Source organism: Notechis scutatus, chromosome 5 (assembly GCF_049901735.1).
Source record: "Notechis scutatus isolate UNSWTSFEM ecotype Mainland chromosome 5, rNotScu1.2, whole genome shotgun sequence".
Taxonomy (NCBI): domain Eukaryota; kingdom Metazoa; phylum Chordata; class Lepidosauria; order Squamata; family Elapidae; genus Notechis; species Notechis scutatus.
In genome coordinates this window covers 41,049,511-41,065,446 of record NC_142013.1, presented here as the reverse complement: position 1 = coordinate 41,065,446, position 15,936 = coordinate 41,049,511, and positions in this window count along the sequence as shown.

Below are 15,936 nucleotides of genomic sequence, written 5' to 3'. Positions count from 1 at the left end.
CCTGCGATCCCAAATAAAGATCTTGATCGGTAGGAAAACAGCGTGCGGAATTTTCCTGCAGACTTTTTTGGAGATTTTCCCAGGGTCTCTGGTCCACAGGATTTAAAATTATGAGTTTGGTGGTCCCTGAGGTCCAAAAGGTTGGTGACCAGGGGTGGGATTCTACCAGTTCGCACCTATTCTCTAGAACCAGTTGTTAGCATTCTAAGCAGTTTGGACAACCGGTTGTTAGAAGAAATTACTGGCCTAATCCTGTAAGGAAGACAGGAAGGAAACATTCTGGTGTTGCTTACAGAACTGCCTCTCTGTTAACCCTTATTACATTCTTGGCAGGACTAGACTTCCTGTCCCTGGAACTTCTCCGGAGTTTTTTCCCCCTCCTTTGTTGGTACTTTGGCTTATGTGGAGTGACCATTCAAAGTTACAATGGCACTGAAAAAAGTGACTTATGACCATTTTTCACACTTACAACTGTTGCAGCATCCACACAGTCATGAGAGGCCAGGCGAGGAGATGCGTGCCTCTATGTGAATGATGTTGAATTGGCCACGCCCAGCCAATAACATCACCACCAAGCTATGCCCACAAACTAAGACACGCCCACAGAACCGCTTGTTAAAAAATTTGAATCCCACCCCTGTTGGCGATCCCTGTTCTATAGGACATTCTGCTTAGATAATGAATCAATGAAATATTCTTTCTTTGGATAAGTTAAATAAGTTAGATAAGTAATTTCCAGTTCTAATTACACACACAGAGAGAGACTCTCTCTCTCTCTCTCTCTCTCTCTCTCTCTCTCTCTCTCTCACACACACACACACACACACACACACACACATACACGCTCCAAATTGCTATCAGAACTCCTAGAAAGGGTTTATTGTTTCTTTGCTATTGAAGGTCACATTCTCTTGGGTATAATGTGTCATGTCCAGAAAATATGCAGTTAAAATACAGTTAAGCATTTTATACTAGCAAAAGATCCTAGTTCAGAATGTATTGCTTATGAAGTAATGAATGTTAATCTTGGCAGTCCTGGTTATAATTGCCATTGTAATCCCAAAATGCCTGGATTTAAAATGGGAAGAGGTTAAAGTGGAATCCCCAGGTAAAAAGCCAAGGGATGAACTTGTCTATTATAATGTAAATATACAAGAGAGGCAAATTTCTGATGATTTCTTCCTAATTAGTTTGCTAACCCAAAATATCAGAATGTACATGTGACAATTACAAGAAAAGTTCAAATTCCTGACTAGATTTGATAAAAATGCATTTTAATAGATGAACAGATGGGGTTTAAGAAAAACCAGGTGACATTAGATTGTGTTCTACTGCTACAATATTTAGCAGAAAAGTGTACACATATACCTGGTTCCTCCTTTTATATAAACTTGATCGATTTTAGATTTTCCTTGGACATAGTATTTAAATCTAAACCACGGTCTATACATATGCAATCTACTGTAGACAAAACTTTGCTTCTGCTTCTTATTAAAATTCATGAAAATTTGACACTGCAAGGCAGGTATAGTAACTAAGGACATGTTACCAAGGAAATACCAATAAGGAAGAGAGTCAGACAAGGATATTGGCATATATTTTATTTAATTGCCATATAAATTTAGAGGCTCTCTCTTTAAGTAATTCTGTTATCCATTCTCCCAAAGTAGGGTAGTATATTAATTTATGCTAATGATACAATAATTTTTTATTTACCACTGTGATACAAAAATAATTTTGGAATTGTGAATCAATAATTGCAAAACAATATCATGATCAAAATTTTTATCTTCTCCAAGTTGTCAAAGCAGCAAAACTAGAAATTAGATGGTATACCACTGAGCAGATTTGCCCCGTCCCATAGTTTGAATTTATTACATGCAGAACATTTTGAAGGTTCTGATGACAAACCTTAAAATATACCAAGACTATTGAACCCTTCCCTTACAATCTATGATCAGATGACTGTTTATTGTCTGAAATTGGAAATATCACTGCGTTTTGCTTGCACATTAACAATATGCAGTATATTTATAGGCCACGGGAGCAAGATTTAAGTGTTTCTGAGATACTTAAAGGCAGACTGAACTAACAGAAAATACAAACAAATGTTAACAAATATATATCAAACAAATGTTCACATTCACTCCAGTGTTTAAATGAAGTTTCCTTCATAAATATAAAACCTGGAGTTTTGACAAAACTCTTTCAGCACTTCTGAAAATCAATAGTTTTTTCCCCTCGTTTCTTTTTTCACACTCTTTCTCCACCATGCAAATGGATGTTAATTAAAATAATGGCGGCCATATAAATAAAATATTTATCCAAACTGATAATCAGCTAGTAGTGGTGGTAGCTATTAAAATGTTAATAGCTGAAAGATCCTGTCTCACACAGATTCTTCCCAAATGTGCTTTCCTTTTTTCTTAGCAAGATTATTGTTTTGCCCAGCCATTACATTACAGTCAAGTATTTCCACTTAATAATGTGTTTAGCTGAAACCACAGTGTGACAGTTACTTGATTTCTTTTGCATTTTACCAAATAATTAATATGCTGTTCTTAAAAGACTATGCTACCCATTCCTGCTAATAAAAAATGCTGCCAAATTAAGATAAATATTTTGATGATTTAAAAATAATCAGTTGTATTATAGCTAAACTTCTCATTTTTTCTTCTCTTTAAAATTAATTGTAGTATTTTGGAATTTCATAACTTCCCTTATTGTAATTTGCAGGAATAATGTCTGCCCAACTTCTAGGAGGAAATTGCCACATTGTTTGTTTATAACTCTGGGAAAATATTTAAGTTCCATATTTTAATTGTACATTTGTATAATAATATATTTACTTAACAGACAGTATGCCTGTAATATGTGCGTTTTATAAACTAATTATAATGTTTTAACATTACAATATATCAGCAAGTATGCCTTCAACTCCAATGTCAAAAAACAAAAGATCTGATCAGAATAGTGGATTTTGAAAACTTTATGTGGTGATTAAAAGTATCCATTTTAATGCCAATTTAAATTTTCTATTTGTTAAAGAATGTGGTTATCCCTCTTTTCTGCTTTCTCTGCATCCACATTTTAGGAAAGAGCAAAGTCAGAATGTTTGACACTTTCTTTTAATAGAAAAGATTGTGCCCTCCTTCAGGATTTCTTGAAAAAATGCTCTAAGGGAAGGAAGTTATGAGGTCGACAAAACCAATATTTCATTCTATCAAGCAATCTCCAGCCTTCCTGGCTTCCCATGTCTCAATTATGTCCCAAGGGAAGATATTATGAGTGAATTCTTCCAATGAGGCTTTTTCAAGAACATCCACAGAGGTTATCAAATGATAGTGACATTTTAACAACAACAACAAAAAATAATAATAACAACTCTGGCATCTTGCAATGATACAGTAACTCCACTGAAAGAAATTCTTCTAAAACACCCTGAAAAACAAACATTTTTTAACAGGAAAATAAAATATTTGGTAAATTGGGAAAAGATGAATGAATAATATTTAATAAGATCAAAGTAAATGGACATGATTGATGGTATTATAGTTCAGCTTCATATGATATAGTTACATGTTTGTATGTTTTATAGTGATTTAATTACATGTTGACTGTGTTATGATTTCTAATTAGTAGACTATCTTCAGCACACATATGAGAAATTTAAGAGGTGTTTACTATAGTGAAGGGCAACCATTTTGCATTGTGAATAGCCTCAAACCTCTCTGAAGAAGCAGTAGCTCTTATTTGAGACATTTTCATCTCTTGGTTGTACTGCTTAAGGATTAAAGTGTCACAAATGTGTTAAAAATGTTTAGTTGAGTTAAATATTGGTATGAAAAAATAGGCATATAGAATGGGAATATCCCATACTCCTTTATTTTAAATTATATTTTCTCATATGATGCATGGTTTCCCATTCATTTTGCTTTATATTTTCTCATGTCATAGCTATAAGCTGTCTAAACATTCCTTTAATGCAGTCATTTCTGAGGGTACAAGCAATATATTTCCATCTTTTAAGAAAATTGTTTTCTTCTTCTTGACTGTTTTTGTAGTTTGTGTAATGATTTGATAAAGTAATATGGCACAGTGATCATGAAAATACTAGAAAAATCTAATATTACAAGTGGAACAGAGGAGACCTTTTGGGTCAGTGGAATAAAGTGAAGATTGGTCTGAAAGGCCCAATAATTTTCTCTCAAGAAAATGAATATGTGTTAGCTTCTGCTGTCGTGACCAATCACAATGACATTTCCTCTTTCTCAGCTATGAAGATGGTATCCAAGTGTTGTAATTTGAACAAAGAATGTATATAGGAAAATAAATCTGAAGATATCACACTTCAGTAGAAATGAAAATGTACTGAGCAATAGGAATAATAGATTAATAATTTTTTTTGTACTGACTGGAAGAAAGAAGTGAGATATAATAAAGTAGCAACATTTGTAAATTTGAACACTTTAACAAATTAGCATATGACACATGAAATGTATTCCAAATGGTTAAAGTCCAGGAAAATATATTTTGGCTATATGGAAAATGTGTGTGCGCCAATAAGTAAAAAGAAAAAATGATTCAATAGTCAGTTTTCAGGGTTTTTGTGGTTGCTAAATATGTGTACCCTATATTATATAACTGTATATTTAAAAGTCTGCTGAAATTATAGCTCATGAATCCATAAAGAAATATACTATTTCTGGTGGAAGAGTAAGTATGAGTTCCATAAATCCGATTTCTAAAGTTTATACATTAACATATACATTATAATAATTAATGGGTGTTTGTGTTTATGCTTATGTGTAAGCTTGAAGAAGTAGCTGGTCTGACACTTTGCTTAGTATCTGTAAGTACTACACTTGGTACTATACCAGCAAATGATAATTGCTGGTCTTATGCCTTCCTCCCTTAGAAAGTTATCATTTTTAGCACCAAACAGATACATCCATTTATCTCACAAGTATGTCAGGATTTTAATTGATTCATCATTGCTTTTTAGCAGTTGGTATTGAAGACGCATATTGCCTTTGGGGGTAGTGCATAGTGCTCAAGGGGAATTGCCACTAATAGCACTGTCACCCATACATTTTGCAGTTTCTCATTTAAATAACCTAAATAGCTGTTGCCAAATCTGATGGTAGCAAATTCCATAGTCTAACAATGTGCTATACCAAAATGTACTTTTTTAAAAAATATGTTCTGAATTTTCAAGCATTAGGCTTTGGTTTTATTTATTTTTTAAACAATATTTTTACATTGTAACCATGGTGGTGCAATGATTAGAATGCAATATTGCAGGCTAATTCTGCTGGATGCCAGCAGTTCAATTCTCACCAGCTCAATGATGGCACAGTCTTCCCATCCTTCTGAAATCAGTAAAATGAGGATCCAGATTGTTGGAGGCAATATGTTGTATCTACAAACAGAGAGAAAAGACAAAAAGACAGAGAAAGAAAATATAAATATATTTTGTGACATGGAAGACTTTAGTCTCAGTTATGAACCTCCACACCAATGCTCTTTCTAATGTAGAAAATAATGGTATAATCTTAGTGCTTTCTGAGATTTTCTGGTTTTGTGCAGCCATTTTCATTATCAATACCTTCATTTCAACCATGACGTAGAAATATTCTCATGTATCAATAGCAAGGCATCAATATGGTCACTAAGTAGATATTACTATATTTGGCAGAATTATTTCCAAACCCCTATCCCAATTGTAAATAAATCTTACCATTGAATTCATTATACAACCATTTCAGCTGAGCTCCCTACTGTTACTAAAAAAAAACCCTTTTTGTGCTCAGTCATTATAGTGGTTGGACTTTTTTGTTTTAATGTGCAATAATTTGCTATTACTAAGCCTATATATGCAATCTGGAAACACTTTTGTATTCAAGGACAGGAACCATAGAAGAGAAATAGATAGGTATTATTTTGTATTTATTTGGAAGGTTAGTTATAAAATTATTAAATAATTACAGCAGGAACCATATTTGAACTTTTTAATGATGTCCTTTTTAGTCCTAATGTCAAATCCATGTCTATTAATTCATTTCTACAAAGTTAATCTTATGTAAAATTCAGAAAGACATTGCTGGTAGGTTATGGTATACTATATATCATATGTGAAGTCATCTCTAATTTTGTAAGTGTACTTTGAGGTGCATACAGTGGCCCTGTTGGTGTGGATGTGAAGGAAAAGTATAAATCTGGGTTTCTGTATGGCCTGGTTCCATGTAAGCACCATTGTCTTGAAAAAAACCAAATTCCCATTTTTAATACACACACTCTATACAATTTTTCTGTTTATTTTGCACAGGTTGAGTTATATATATTTGAAAAACCAGGGGAAACCACAGGCTGTTGTCTGCTATTGTACTTTTTCTCATTAAACATACAAATGTAAGAAATATAAAGTTATGAATGACTGGAATGAGGTATAGGGGGTAATAACTTCACACTTTTACTCACTTTATCAAAATTTCAATATTGCCTATACTTAGAGCACATTTAGTGAACAAATAGGAGTTATGATCCCATAATCCACATGTATCAAAAAAGAATAAATCCTTTGCAATAGTCTATGCATAAATAACCAGGGATTAATACTAGACAAACAAAGAGAAAATTACCCTAGTTAAGAACTAACAAGCTTAAAACCATATGCTCCCCAACTCTGGCCAAATAAACTACTATATATAAATAGTGAGCAAATCCCATACTCATTAGCATTTTAGCTAGTATTTTTTCAAAAAAATTGTACAAGTAATGGAGAGACACTTTGTCATCAGTACACAATATACAATACTTAACATTTCAATTTTCTTCTAGACAGGTAATGCAACATCTGCAAGCAAACAACCTCAGAGAACACCAAGGATTCCCTGATTTACAAATATTCTCTATTGGACATCATAGGCATAAACACATACACATATACAGAACGCACAGACACACACATACACACAGACATTTTTGTTTCCCAAAGTGTGTATTCCTTTCACACACACACACACACACACACACACACACGCACGCACACACACACACACACACCATTGCCACCCTTATAGCCTTTTCTATAATCAATCTCTTCATTATTCTATTTAATTTGTGAAGTCTTTTACTGTTATTTTATGTTATATTATTATATTCACCTGCCAGCTGCTCCAGTAACTGCTGTTTCTTAGTTCGTTACATGCTTGAGTACTTTGCTTGTCATTGTTGCTTTTGTGCATTTTCCTCTCCCTCTTCCAAATATTTGTTTTTATTTAAGATGCAAAAGTAAGGAACTATCAAGAGAGAGGTGCTTTTATAATCAATTACAGGAAACATTTTCTTGTTTCGCTTCTGAAAGAAATAATTAGCAGCCATTTTTTTTGCTTTGTTTTCCACAAGGATTTTGTACTCTGCACAGAAGGTAACATCCTACTGAAGTAAACACAGCCAGATTAGCAAAACAAAGTTTGAAGAGAGTAAGCAAGTTAAAATTTAAGTGATCTGACTTTACCAGATGTTTTGAAAAAGTACATTGCACTGCAGCCATTTCCTCAAAGAAATTGTACAAGTAGATAAATTGGGGGGGGGGGATTCTTTAAAATTAGTACTCAATATACAATACTTAAAATTTATCGCAATTTTATTCTCATAACAATTAGATTTATTTATAATAGAGCAGCACACATGTGGAAAATTGGATTTTAATGAATACTTTGTTATATAACTTTTAAGACAAAGAGCTTTGTTCTCTCATTTGTAAATCCAATCTCCTTTTACCTCCAAGGTCAGGCTGTATTTAATTTCAAGCAGAGAATTTCATCTCTACACATTATTATGAAATGTCCTATATGTGTGTGTGTTTCAGTTATTAATAAAAAATTAATCCTCACTGAAACTGTTGTCTCTTAGAGTATTAATTGTTCTTCAATTTTCAATTTAACTTTCTTGGCTTCTTCCAACAGTGGGAGGTATTGGAAGAAATTTTCAGCACCACTTAATCACTCTGTTTTGCCAAAATTTCACACAGGGATGCTAGGTTTTGAAGTTGACTCCTAAAGGTCGAAATCTTAATGCTATCATCATCTTGTCATCTTTGTGTCAACATAATTTTATTAAATGCTCTTGTATTTATTTTATTTTTTGTTTGTGAATTTCAAACAAAACAGAATCATTCTTTGGCTTCTTATACTCCTAGTTTGGTGTTGCTTTTGAACATGTTTATCTCTTGATTTACTATATATACTCTAGTTTTTTGCACCTGTCTCAAATGTGTAGATTTTGTACATTCATTTCTATACATTTATAAGCCTGGGATATTATCAGAGAAATCTTGATTGAAAATCTGCATCTGGCTTACAGTATCAAGATATGTACAGTTTGTCTTTGACAAATGACATAAAATAAAAAAATATCTACATTATACAAACCTATTCCATATTGCATATTTATTATTTTAGTGCAAGACCATATTGCATCAACATCAACACCTTTTGTTAGTGCTTGTTCAATTTTTAAAAAAATTGAACAAGCATTAGCAGTTCTGGGGTCTTAAATATGTAAGATAAACCTTCAGGATCCCTTCCTGGGGCCTCTGTCCTCTCATCCTTCTTCTTGTTTGCCAGTCAGAAAGAGTGTTCCCTACTCTTGAATGGGGAGAAATGGTCTCATTTCTTACATATCTCTGGACTCTGAATAGGGTGGAAAAGAAGATTCCCTTTCCAGAACAATCCATTTTTATGCAAATAGTTTTAGTTTCCTAATGTAACAGTTTTGGGTGTATAATTCTAATACAAAGCTAACAAAGAATACAACAATGTCAAGATACAGAAAATAATTATTTGTACAATTAGATGCATTAATTTCTAAGAGGCCTAGCCCAATATTTAATAATTAGGAATCAGCTAACAAACAAGCAAAGAACCACAAATGTGATCAAAGGTAAAACTGTACAACTGAGCAAAGCTGAACTAAGAATAAATAAATTACTGCCGATCATTTCCTCTTCTCTTTTTGTACTCTTAAAAATATGACAATACCAAAATCCACTGAAAATGTCCATATAAAATATATTTAAAAATAAAAACACAAATTCTTCCATCCATACACAGATATACATTCAGACATAACATCTGAATCTCTTTCTAGAGTTCATGAAAGTGTGATGCTTCTTGATGTTAAGCCTAAATGTCATTTCTGCTACACTGCCCAAAACAGCTGAAGGCTAGTGAACCACTGGAATGAACCAGTGAAAAAAATACTGACCTAGTCTGGGCACACAAAAAAATGCTTGCAAGTGAGTTGCCAGTTAGTTTAGTAGCTTATTTGCTTGAATGAAATAGCTCCAAGCAGGCAAGTAATTATTTATATCTAATATATCTTTTGTGGGCAACACAGAGACCTTCTTTCACTTTTTTCACACCTCCGCATACTGATGTGCTTATAGTTAAAATAATTATATGATCACGATAAAGAAAATCCCAGAATTAAATCACATATTTTAAATATTAAATAGGAAAGGTTCATTTGCTACTTTGTAATCCAACAATAATGTTATTGATACATTTGTACATAAATGTAAACAAACCAATAAACAAATCTGGAATTGGATTTGAATGAAATTATTTTATGCACTGTATGGCAGTTGATCGTACATATTCTCTTCCTAGTCACTTTTATGTTTGATACATATTTTTAAAGGAGTTTAGAATCACTGATTTTACTTTGATTAATTTTTTCTATTAAAAATCGATGTAATGTGCAAGTATTGAATTCTAGCTGAATCTCATCGATAGATACTACTGTTCTACCAATGTATACATTTACTTTTTCTTAATTATTGACATTCAATAAATTTTACTTTCCATTTCATATACTATCGTTTCAGAGTTCAGCTTGCCTATATGCTTTTGTTTTTATCAATTTTCCTTGAATTATTTAATGTTAGAATCTATAATCTTCATTGTTGGTTTCCATAGAGACCATCAATTCCATTCTGTAGTGCATTTGGAGATTATTGTTTTTATTAATAATTGATAGCAATATTGTGTTCTAGGATGATTTCAATAGTTGATTATCTTATTTATACATTAATTTCAGTTTTACTAAAGAAAGGAAAGAATGTCTATTTATAATAATGACAGTTTTTACATCTGTAACTCAAACATATAAAATATATAAAAAAAACATCAAAAAAGAGGAAAAATCCTGTAGAACGATTATTTTATTTGTATAGATAGTTGGAAAACTGATATTAACGTGTTTTTTTCCCCGGAAGCAAACAACTGCATTTCTCTTCTTACTGGATAATATTTATTTGTCTTTCAAACTATATTTAAGTCTTTATATGATTTGGGTGCAGCTGTGTTGTACTATCAAATACTTTGTTTGTTACATACCTATTAAATATAGTTTACATTTTATATACTCCATGTGTCTTTCTAGGTAAAGAAATTTACCAATTTTTCTGTCATGCTACTTTTTCTCTCTGTTCTTATTTAATGTGCATACTGAATATCCTGAATGCCTTATCTACTTCTGTACATATTAGCACTTATCTTCTCAAAAAGTAAAATTCTGATTTGGTATTTCTTAATTTCCCATATTTTTATCACTGTGAATTTTTCATGGGACACCTTGATAATTTAACATGGCAATCCCTGCCAACAAACATTAAATAACTTTGACAGCATTATCAATTGAAGTAGGCCATCAGAAGGGGCATTGACAAGTTCCTTTTCAATACTGTAATATAGTACAGCTAGTACTGCTATATAAACTCCTTCTTTGTTTCCTTCCTTCTCTCCTTCTCTACATATGTAGTTTGTTAGTGTGTGTGTGGAGAGAGAGAGAGAGAGAGAGAGAGCTCAAGGCACGTGACAAGGCTCACATTATCCTACTTATATGAACTTTCTCCACTTAATTCTAATGCTTTGAAAGATGAAAAAAAGCAAAGGAGATGACAACCAGCAGCAAGTGGATTGGAAGAGTTAAGGAACATGTTAGGGACAGATTATCATGGAGAAAATCTACCTATATGGTTATTAAAAATTGACAACAATTTGATACCATATAACTAATAAACATATATGTGCATTCCCTCTGTGTGGGGGTTAAATAAGGTATTATATGTGCTTTTACCTACTAATCATAGCTATTAATTGTCTATATTTAGAAGGATGAAAGGACAAATCACTTCTGAAAAACCTTGCCAATAAAACTGCAGGGACTTATCCAGGCAGTCTCCAAAAATTGGACATGATTGAATGGAAGGGGAAAATAGTCTAGATACCCATTTGTTTTTCTATAATCTATTTTTCATTTCTATATGTTGCTTGAAGAGAAAATATTGTAGGTTTTCAAGTACAATCTATAGAGAAGAGTTGGTGTGATGATAAGGAATAAAGATGAATCTAATGTGGAAACTGAAGAATCAGATTTTCATTGAAAAAAAAAGCTTACTTGGGAAAGGGTGGGTGAAATCTAGTGGGGATAGAGAGTAGCTTACCATTAGAACAGGGGAGAGCAGACTGTTCCAGATGAAAGAAGACAGAAGAAAACTATATTCCTTTCAAATATAACATTACTTAGCATTTCACCTTGTCATAACACTGTATGTAAAGTATCATCAATGTTTCTAATAAAAATAGAAGTAGTAAAATATCCGAAAGGAATATGTTTTAAAAACTACTTTCCCATTTCCCAAAAATATTAGATTTAGAAAATATAACTTTTAGGAATTGTTGATTAAGAATAATAGCATAGTTAAAAACAAATGTAGGATTAAATGCATTCAGAAAGTATGTTAACCACTGCTTTTTTATCTCATGCACACCATCAATTTAATCAAATAAACCCTTTTGAATATGTGAGCTGCAATATGCAGAAGCAAAGTTTTGTTCTGGACTGGGAAAGGTGGCGTGGCACTTTCCTATACAGATTTCACTGAAGGATGCTTCTTGTTTGATCAGGTAGAGAATCATACAGGCCTCTGGTTTAGTTTCTTATATCATTCAGTTATGCATATTCATGTTGTTTTCACACAGATCCTCTTATAACTGGTACTTTTACTTGGCTTGGGACTAAATTTCAGTTCTAAATTTCCAGTTCTGGAAATCAGTGGCTGTTTGAATATCTGGCTCCTACTTCTCTTAGGCTTTATGTCATAGATGATGGGTGGATAGATAGATAGATAGATAGATAGATAGATAGACAGACAGATAGAAAGATAGAGGGCTGTAAAGCACTGTTGAACGTTATATAAGTCTAAGTGCTATTGCTGTAGTAATATGTGCTAATAAATGAATAATAAATAATAAAGCATAATAAACATTATTTGCTAATAATGTATTAATAGCATTAGTGTCACACAGAATATGCACAGAATATATATTATATTATTGAATATTAGTGAATATGTAATTAGCGTGTGACCCATTGGAAAAAATCAAGGTACATTTTAATGTTTTTATACACATACATAAAGATTGTCTGTCAATCTATAATCTATTATCTATCATCAGTCTATCATCTATTATATCTATCTATCTCGATTTCATCTATCATTCTATCATTCAGTTGTTCTATTGTTCCATCTACCTATCCATCCATCAACGCTATAGCTATTTTCATGAGCTTTGTTTGGTTTAATTACTTTAATTAATTTAATTGGTTTAATCCATAATTAATAAGGAAAATCTCCCTTGAGTGGAATGCTATTTTGCAACTATTTCTAAAAATTGCAGTACCAATTTGAATTATAATTTCAAATTACCCAAACAGTTTCCTTTCTAGAATACTGTGCATTTTCAAAGCTAAGCAGATGAAAATTAAACATTTGCATATTTCTATGAAAATTATTTCCCTGTTATGAATGAACTTTCTATCCCACCAGGACTCCTGCTTTTATTAATATAAATTCTCACCAAGATTCTACTAACATTAATCAACCTAGTTAATAAAAGCTAAATAATCCTAGGTGAGATAAATATTCTTTATTACCAAATGAAATGGTCACATTATACTAATGTGTAAATACGAGATAATCAAATGTGTTCATTCTGTAATAAACCCATTGAAATAAATGTAACTCTAGTGGTTTGAAGACAACAACACATTACATGTTAACTATACCGAAACATGTTATTATTGCTTTATGATAAAAAATTGATCAAGGATCAATTGATCAATTACCAAAGAATAATTGGTTGATACTAACATTAAAAAAATAAAGTGGGACATTAATGCTTATAGAATGGATAACAGCAATATTTATTCACACAAGTCTATAATATTATGAGGCACGTAATTTGTTTACTAACATTTTTGTTCAATGGGTAAAATTTACAAACTCTATTTTCCAGCCCTAGAGATGATGTCACCCTTCTATTATGCTGCAAATATACATAATAAAAAACCTAAATGTTCACTTATATATGGAAAAATATATTGTGCACTGTTGTCTTTATTACAAAGCAGAGTTTGCCTATTTTATGAGTCATGCAAATGTAGAACAATGAAGCAAAGCCAAAACATGGATCTATGGAACTAAGATTGAAATGATTGTAAAAAATATCTTTATTAAGCAAGGTTCTGAAGTTATTGGTAGATTTGATCTCAGAACCACTGAACTATATCTTTCAAAGATACTGGAGCACACAGGGAACTGCCAGAGGAATAGAAAAGACCTGATGTAGTTCCCATCTTCAAAAAGGAAATAGATCCAGGAAACTACAAACTTATCAGCCTGACCTCAATATCAGAGAAGATTCTGGAAAAGATATTCAAGCAACATATCAGCAAACATCTAGATGCAAACAAAGTAACAACCAAAAGCCAACATGGGTTTATCAAAAACAGATAATGTTGACAAAGTGACAAAATTACTGTACCAGAGGAATGCTGTAGATATAATTTACTTGGATTTCAGTAAGGCATTTGATAAATTAGACCATAACCTACTACTTGATAAGATAGAAAAATGTGGGTTAGACAGCATCACTATCAGATGAATTTGTAACTGGCGGATCAACCACACTCAGTGTGTAGTCCTCAATGGAATTGCATCTACATGGAGAGAAGTATGCAGTGGGGTGCCCCAAGGCTCTGTTTTAGGCCCAGTACTCTTCAACATATTTATCAATGATTTAGATAAGAGATAGGTGGGGAACTCATCAAATTTGTAGATAAAACCAGGCTAGCAGAAAGCTAACATTCCAAAAGATAGGCTTAAGATACAGAAGGATCTTGACGGACTTGAACATTGGGCACTATCTAAAAAAATGAAATTCAATTGTGAAAAAAGTAAGGATCTACATAAAAACAAAATGCACTGGTACAGTATATGTTGCATCTTGCTCAATAGTAGTAACTGTGATAGGACAAGGAACAGTGGGTTGAAACTAATCAAGGAGAGAAGCAAGCTGGGGTGACAGCTCACATGCCACAGAGAAGGCTCTGTGTGCCACATCTGGCACATGTGCCATAGGTTCGCCATCAGAGGTATAGGGTTTCCTGCCTAAGCAGGGAATTTGACTAGAAGACCTCCAAGTTTCCTTTCGACCCTTATTCTATTCTATTCTATTCTATTCTATTCTATTCTATTCTATTCTATTCTATTCTATTCTATTCTATTCTATTCTATTCTATTCTATTCTATTCCATTCCATTCCATAGAACATTTATATTTGACATGCTAGTATAAAATAGATGAAAACACTGCAGCAGGGATATTTTTTATTGAGATTTGAAAAATTGTTACAGAAGAAAAAACAACTACACTAGATAAGATTGAAATAGATTTGAATCTGTATTTAAACATGACAAGTGACAAGAATGATGTAGAAAAAGATGATGTATTGAATATACAAATGAAATCAGTTTATATTTGACACTTGAAAGGATATACAAGTATTAAACCAGAACAGCAATTTGGGTTACCTTTTGAACTGAACTTACGAAAGAAATCTGCTAGTATTGAAGAATTTTTTGAGACAAGGAAAAGATATGATTAAAAGAAATCAAGTCCAAGGGTATTTTTTCAAGGTATTAAAAGCCAAGTTTGTTAAAGTCCATTGAAGGACACAAAATTGGCTTACTTGAGCAAAGGTCAAATAAATATATAGTTATTTCTTGTATTGACTTTTGTTGACCAGGAGTGAATGATGAAACTTTTAAGATTTTGTTTGCAGTTAAGAGATGAGTTTTGGGAAGAATGGTGTACTTGTTGTACTTTAAGAGGTGGCTACTATAATTTTTTTAGGATAAAGGGTGGGATTGTATTTTTTTTCTTTTTTTTTCCTGCATATTCTACTTTTTTTCCCTTGTAGTTTTACTTTTTTTTTTTTTACAAAATTATATGAAAAAATATTATGCAGGTATTTTTCATTTTATTCCAGAGGGGAAAAACCCAAAATCTTATGAAACTGCTAGGATAAAAACTTTTATTAGGGACTGCTAGGAATATTAGAATAATTGTTTATATACTCTTCCCTGATTGACCTGGCCAGTTCTGGATGAATTTTGAGGGAATGGGTAGAGATACAGATGATTCTATATGTTTCATAAGCAATGAGACAAACAATTTTCTAGCTATTTCTCATTGGATTCAACCTTCAGAATTACTCCTAAGCCATAGCCAATGAAATGGATGTACTCCATCTCTATTCCCCCTTAACAGGTATACAAAACCTGACAAACTGAATGATGTTTGACGAATATGCCTTCAAGATTTAATTCTTCCCTTCCCTGAAGTTTGTTTCTTGAAAAAAAGAATATGGTGTTTTTTTTTTTAATTGACCCGTAGTATAATGGATACACACAATGCATGCAAACTCAGTGGAAAAATTGTAAACTAAATATACTGGGGCTGATTTCTTCTTTTTTTGAATTAACTGTGTACTACATCTCCAGTGTATTTAATATAGTTAAGGG